Genomic DNA, 6,107 nt, shown 5'->3' on the forward strand with positions numbered 1-6,107 from the left:
TTCCACTCAGGTCCCCACAACACAATTCCTAGTCACAAAATGTCATTCCACTACACACAAACATTAAACGTCACTACACAATTCCATGCCACACAATTCCACTCTATGCCACACAATTAGCCTCCATGCTACACAATTCCACAGCACACAATTCTACTCTACCCAAAACAAACCTGATGCTTCTTTCATGCTGTGTAATAGCATGAAAGAAGCCTCTGAATTGGGTGGGGAGGGAGGAAGGAAGAAGACAAGAGGCGACTGGGGCGGCGAATACGGAAGCGGCGGGTACTTTTTTTTTATCCCCCCCTGCTCTGAGTGCTGCCCCTCCTCTTCCTTGTAGCAGCCACTACAGCATCCCATGTCACATAATACCCTCCTCCCGCATGTCACACAATGCCACTCCACGCCATGTCACTCCACTCAACTCCAACTAAACCAGTTAATTCCACATTGGCAAGACCTACTGGCTTTGCCAAAGCTTGCTTACTTTGATTCCTCTAGTTCTGTCCCTTTTCGCAAATTTCTTTATGTTGTGCTGATCTATTTAATGTTGAGCACTACCTCTTTTTCATCTCCTCTGTGGAAGTAACAAATGAGGTCCCGACTATGCCCCTGGTCGATTGCCAGGTGCTTTGAAAACAAACGCAGTTCAGTAACAGCATAGTGCTTCCTCTATAACCTTTCACTATGGTAGGGTTAAGAGCATTCAGGTATACAGTTGACCATCTTCTGTTTGTTTACGGGTCACAATAATCTTAGAAAGAAAATCAATGCACATTCCCATAGTATTCCTACATGCAATAGTAGTTATATGTGCTCATACACTAAAGCAAATCATTGCCATGATGTGCGTCCCGGAATTCTCAAAAACAGAAGACCAGTAACATAGACAGAAAGACAATAGCGGAGCACACAAGTTGTTCTTAGTATAAAAATATTAAAGGCCAATTGTGGCTTAAGAAGAATAATATAAGTTCCAAATTATTCCTAAAACTTTATTCTTACATTAACAACAGTGGTGTAGGTTCTCTTATTCACATATACATATAAATTCCTTTATACATATAACATTTTATTAGAGAAAACATGTATCATAAACGACAAATCATATCACAAAAACTAATACAATGAAGATGCACTAAATTGTAACTGTCACAAAAAACGTGTGTATTCTTATTGAAATGACCACATTTTGAAGTATGTGGGCCCAGAGGTTGTGCGTTGAGCCCACATGTAGCATCAGCCGACACGTGTTTCGTCCAAAACTGGACTTCTTCAAGGCTGATGAATTATAATACAAAAACATTGTATTACTGATTAAAAATATTTGGCATAAAAATTACAATGATAACTGCACATTTTGAATGAATGAAAAAAACACACCAAGGGCCAGATGTATGAAAGCATTTTGCATTCGCAAGCGGTGCGAATGCCCGTTTGCGAATGCAAAATGCCATTTCAGAATGTATGGAATACATTCTGAACACAATTTTAAGGAATCGCTAAAATAGCGATTCCTTAAAATTGCGACCCTGTTTAGAGAGTCGCAAATTGGGACTCTCTAAATTAGAAATCGCAAATAAGGATTCCTTAATTGTGATTCCTTAGCACATGTATGAAGCAATTCCTAAATGCGATTTGGGCATTTATGAATCGTTAATTACCACGAAGTTGAACTTGGTGGTAACCATGTGCAAAATTTAAAAATGCATTTAAAATGCATTTTTAAATTGTACATGTAAAGCACACATGCCCTTTTGGCATGTGTGCACCTTACATGTCCCATAAAACAATTTTGGGGTGCAGCAGAGGGGGGCCTTAGGCCACCAGCACCCTGGGGTTTTGCATTTCCAAAATTGCGATTTCTGGTTCAGAAATCGCAATTTTGGAAATGCAAAAAATTTGCAGATATGGGCCAACAGGCCCATAGGTGTGAATGGGGCCGGTATCAAAATTTGCGATTCGGTAATAGCATTTGCGATTTTTAAGAAATCGCTATTACCGATTCGCAAATGTGATACATGGCACTTTGCGGGTCGGAAATAGCGATTTCTTAAAAATCGATATTTACGAATCGCAAAAGGCCTTGATGATACATCTGGCCCCAAGTCTCCAAAAGTGTATAATAATAATAAAGATTGTGAAAAGAGAACCAATACCAGATGTCGAAAATCCTAGTTGTTGTAAAGATGGTTTATAGCTATTCATTAGCCATAAGTATGGTCAAGTGCTCAAGCGGTAGAAGTGGAAATATTTTGTAAATAGAGCAACCATGCAAAGATTATGGATGTTGAAAAAAGAATAAATTAACATCATATAAGATTATCTATACAGTGAATAAGAATGTTAATATCTAGTCACATATCATATTTGACTAGAACTGTGAATAAGTGACATAACACAAATAGATTAAAAAAATTTACGACAATCCTTCAAGACCAAAGTCAATATACAGGTACTTTTTGACACCGACTTGCATCATGTTTTTTCGCCCGTTTATGCTAGTGTTAGTATAATTCTGGCACACTTTTAGAACATTCTTTTTCAAAAGAACTTTTGGCATACAAGTACTCTATATATGTCAATTACGTTGTATATATACATGTCTCATTTAGCCATTGGCTTTATAATATATCTTCATATTCATATCTATATACAAGTTTTTATTAACATCTAAGTATGAGTGAGTTCATTTCAGTCTTTATCATGTTATTTAACATGATCCTCTGTTTTCTATGTTGACTTTGGTCTTGAAGGATTGTTGTTAATTTTTTTTATCTATTTGTGTTATGTCACTTATTCTCAGTTCTAGTCAAATATGATATGTGACTAGATATTAACATTCTTATTGACTGTATAGATAATCTTATATGGTGTTAATTTATTCTCTGTTGCCGTTCAAATAGTTATAATTGTATTTTAGTAAACATTCACAAATAATAATTTTCAATTTATAACAGACACGATTATGATGTGTGGGGTTTTCTTTTCTAATAGGCGTTCTTTAGATTATGTAGAAATAAACATGCAAATTATATGCTGTTGATCTATTGGTAATATAGAGTTATAATCGTAACAGTCTACGTTAAAAAGTCTTCATAATCGAAAAATGTTTTTTTCCAATATTACGTCAATTCATTTTTATGCTTGTAGGTAGAAGAATAGTCTTTTGTGACTTTTTCCTCTATTTATGAGGTGTATATGTGAATAATATCTTCTTCTGAGACTAGCTGAGACATGAGAGTTCAAGTAGAATTTTTCAACAAGAAGATTATTTTTTGGAACCCATTATAATTAATTGGCACAGATGCTATTCTTATGAAGGTTAGTATGAAACTTGAACACTTTCATAATTAATACATCTATACAGCTTTGAGCCTAAGTTCATGACTTGGTCCCCACTTCTGTTTATAGTTTTGGATATTGATTTGGGACCCATGAACATATGGATGATTAAGGTATTTACCTTTGGGGCTAGCGAATATGATAATTCTGGGGATGACCTGTCATATAGGGATTGTTTATACTTCAGGAACTATTGGGACTTTTTTCAACATCCATAATCTTTGCATGGTTGCTCTATTTAAAAAAATATTTGCACTTCTACCGCTTGAGCACTTGGCCATACTTATGCTAATGAATAGTTATTAACCATCTTTACAACAACTGGGATTTTCGACATCTGGTGTTGGTTCTCTTTTCACAATCTTTATTATTATTATTATTATACACTTTTGGAGACTTGGTGTGTCTTTTCATTCATTCGTAATGTGCAGTTATCATTGTAATTTTTATACCAAATATTTTAAATCAGTAATACAATGTTTTTGTATTATAATTTATCAGCCTTGAAGAAGTCCAGTTTTGGATGAAACGCGTGTCGGCTGATGCTATGTGTGGGCTCGACGCACAACCTCTGGGCCCACGTACTTCAAAATTTGGTCATTTCAATAAGAATACACGTTTTTTGTGACAGTTACAATTTAGTGCATCTTCATTGTATTAGTTTTTGAGATATGATTTGTCTTTTATGATACATGTTTTCTCTAATAAAATTGTATATGCATAAAGGAATTTATATGTATATGTTAATAAGAGAACCTACACCACTGTTGTTAATGTAAGAATGTCAATTTAGGACTAATTTGGAACTTATATTATTCTTCTGAAGCCACAATTGGCCTTTAATATTTTTATACTAAGATCAACTTGTGTGCTCTGATATTTTCTCTTTCTCACAATAATCTTGTTAAATGACACCAAAGTGGCCCTCACCTTCTGGTCGTTGTCCTTAACTGTTGATTTTATCTCCGACTTCACCACAGCAGCTTTCAATGTTATGAGAAGGGTCAATCTTCCCGCTCTCCTTGGTTCTTGTTTGCAGCGGTGCGAAAGGGAGTGGAAATCTAGTATTGCATTATCCACCGAGCTCAGGCCGTTGCCCTCTGTCCAGGGTCGAACTGGACGATAGGGCAACCAGGGAGTGGCTGACAGGAAGGTTTGGAAGGTGTGTGTGTGTGGGGAGTTTTTTTGGCTGTTTGTGGACCATTTATATGGTCTGCTGGGACGGTTCTTACTGTTGGTTTCTACGATGTTAAAACAAATATTCCCCAGAAGCAAGCTCAAACCCTCACAGTCTTCTCTCCCTTGCAAAACACTTACAAAGTGTGTCTTTACAAATTCAAAATTGCCCTAGCTTGCAAACATAAGTCACTTGTTTAGCCATCTAATTCATGATGGGGGCCACTTATTTTAGTGCCCAGACCTTTTTTTCCTCTCTCAGTGTAATCGTGAATCATGCTCACCACTCTTAGCTCTCCGCCTAGGTATCCTGTTGGAGAGTGCGGCCACAGTCATTCACAGAGCCAGGGAAGCATGCCTTCTCCCTGTTCATCTCCATTGCCACTCCATGGTAAGAAGCCCTCAGATTCGCTCATGATGATCACTCATACCTTTGGTTTTGATGCTTGTAACATGGCCGGTATTGCGCAGTATGTCTTGAGAATGACCATTTTGGTCATGGCAAAGATTTGACTCTGCTTTTTTTAATAAATGTGTCTCACAAACAAAATGCAAGGGTCAACTAATCAATCCCCCTATGAGCTTGCTTGAGCAGGCGATGCAACAGACAATTCAATGGTTCTGCAGTGGCACTTGTCTATTCAGTGCCCTTCTGGATGCACCTTTTGGATGCACCAACACCACTTGCTCAGGCATCCCTTCCTTGTTACTATTCCCTCTCATGGACTCCACTCCTTACCTGTGGACTCTGCTTGTAAGAGGAGGAACTGTATCATACTCCTTGTTCCCTAGCTGAAACTGATCAATACTAGAATGACCAACCAAGTTATTTAGTCCACAACGCCACCTTTGTCAGAGAACAATGCCCACTTAAAGGACAACTCTGACAACAATGTGCAACGAACGAGCGCAAATGCACTTAAGTCTAGACTGAATCTGAATCGGAAAGTTTTAGTAAAAACTAGTGCCTTAAAGATCAAAGCGCCAACCGCAGACATCTAGTTGGACGAGACCGGGACAAAGTTGCATATGGCTGACTGCGATGGAGCACAGATCGTACACAAGAAGTGTATTAGGCCCGGTTGGTGCTTACCTTTGGACTAGGAAGAATGTTCAAGTAAAATGTTCAGAGGAGGTAAAATTCAGTAGGGTAAAGCTATAACTGTGTCCAAGGAGGGAACATTGTCATCGGAAAGCCTCTAGACAAAGTTGCAGTGAAGATTTCTATGTTCCGTCTTAGTCACTTTTTAGAAAGTCGGAAATCTCCAGCAGGATGAGGCAAGAGGATGTAGCCAGCGGCAGGTCCACAAGCTTGGATACTCCTTTAGTGAAAGACCACTGAACAGGACTTGCTGCTGCAGAGAAGTATGTGGAAGGAGCAGCCACAAAGTCAGGCTGACTGGCGATGCACTTTGGATAAATGGATGAGCAGGCTTGTCCCGGTCTTCTCTCAGTTCTCAGAGTGTTTTCTAGCCAAAAAAAAGCACCAAGTTTCTAATTTTGATTTTGGTTTTGGTGTCTGGGCACTTTTAGCACCACAACCAAGGGTCCAGGACTAGAGGGACAATCCTTTGGGGATCAGGACT

The sequence above is a fragment of the Pleurodeles waltl genome, chromosome 1_2 (genome assembly GCF_031143425.1).
Source record: "Pleurodeles waltl isolate 20211129_DDA chromosome 1_2, aPleWal1.hap1.20221129, whole genome shotgun sequence".
Lineage (NCBI taxonomy): Eukaryota > Metazoa > Chordata > Amphibia > Caudata > Salamandridae > Pleurodeles > Pleurodeles waltl.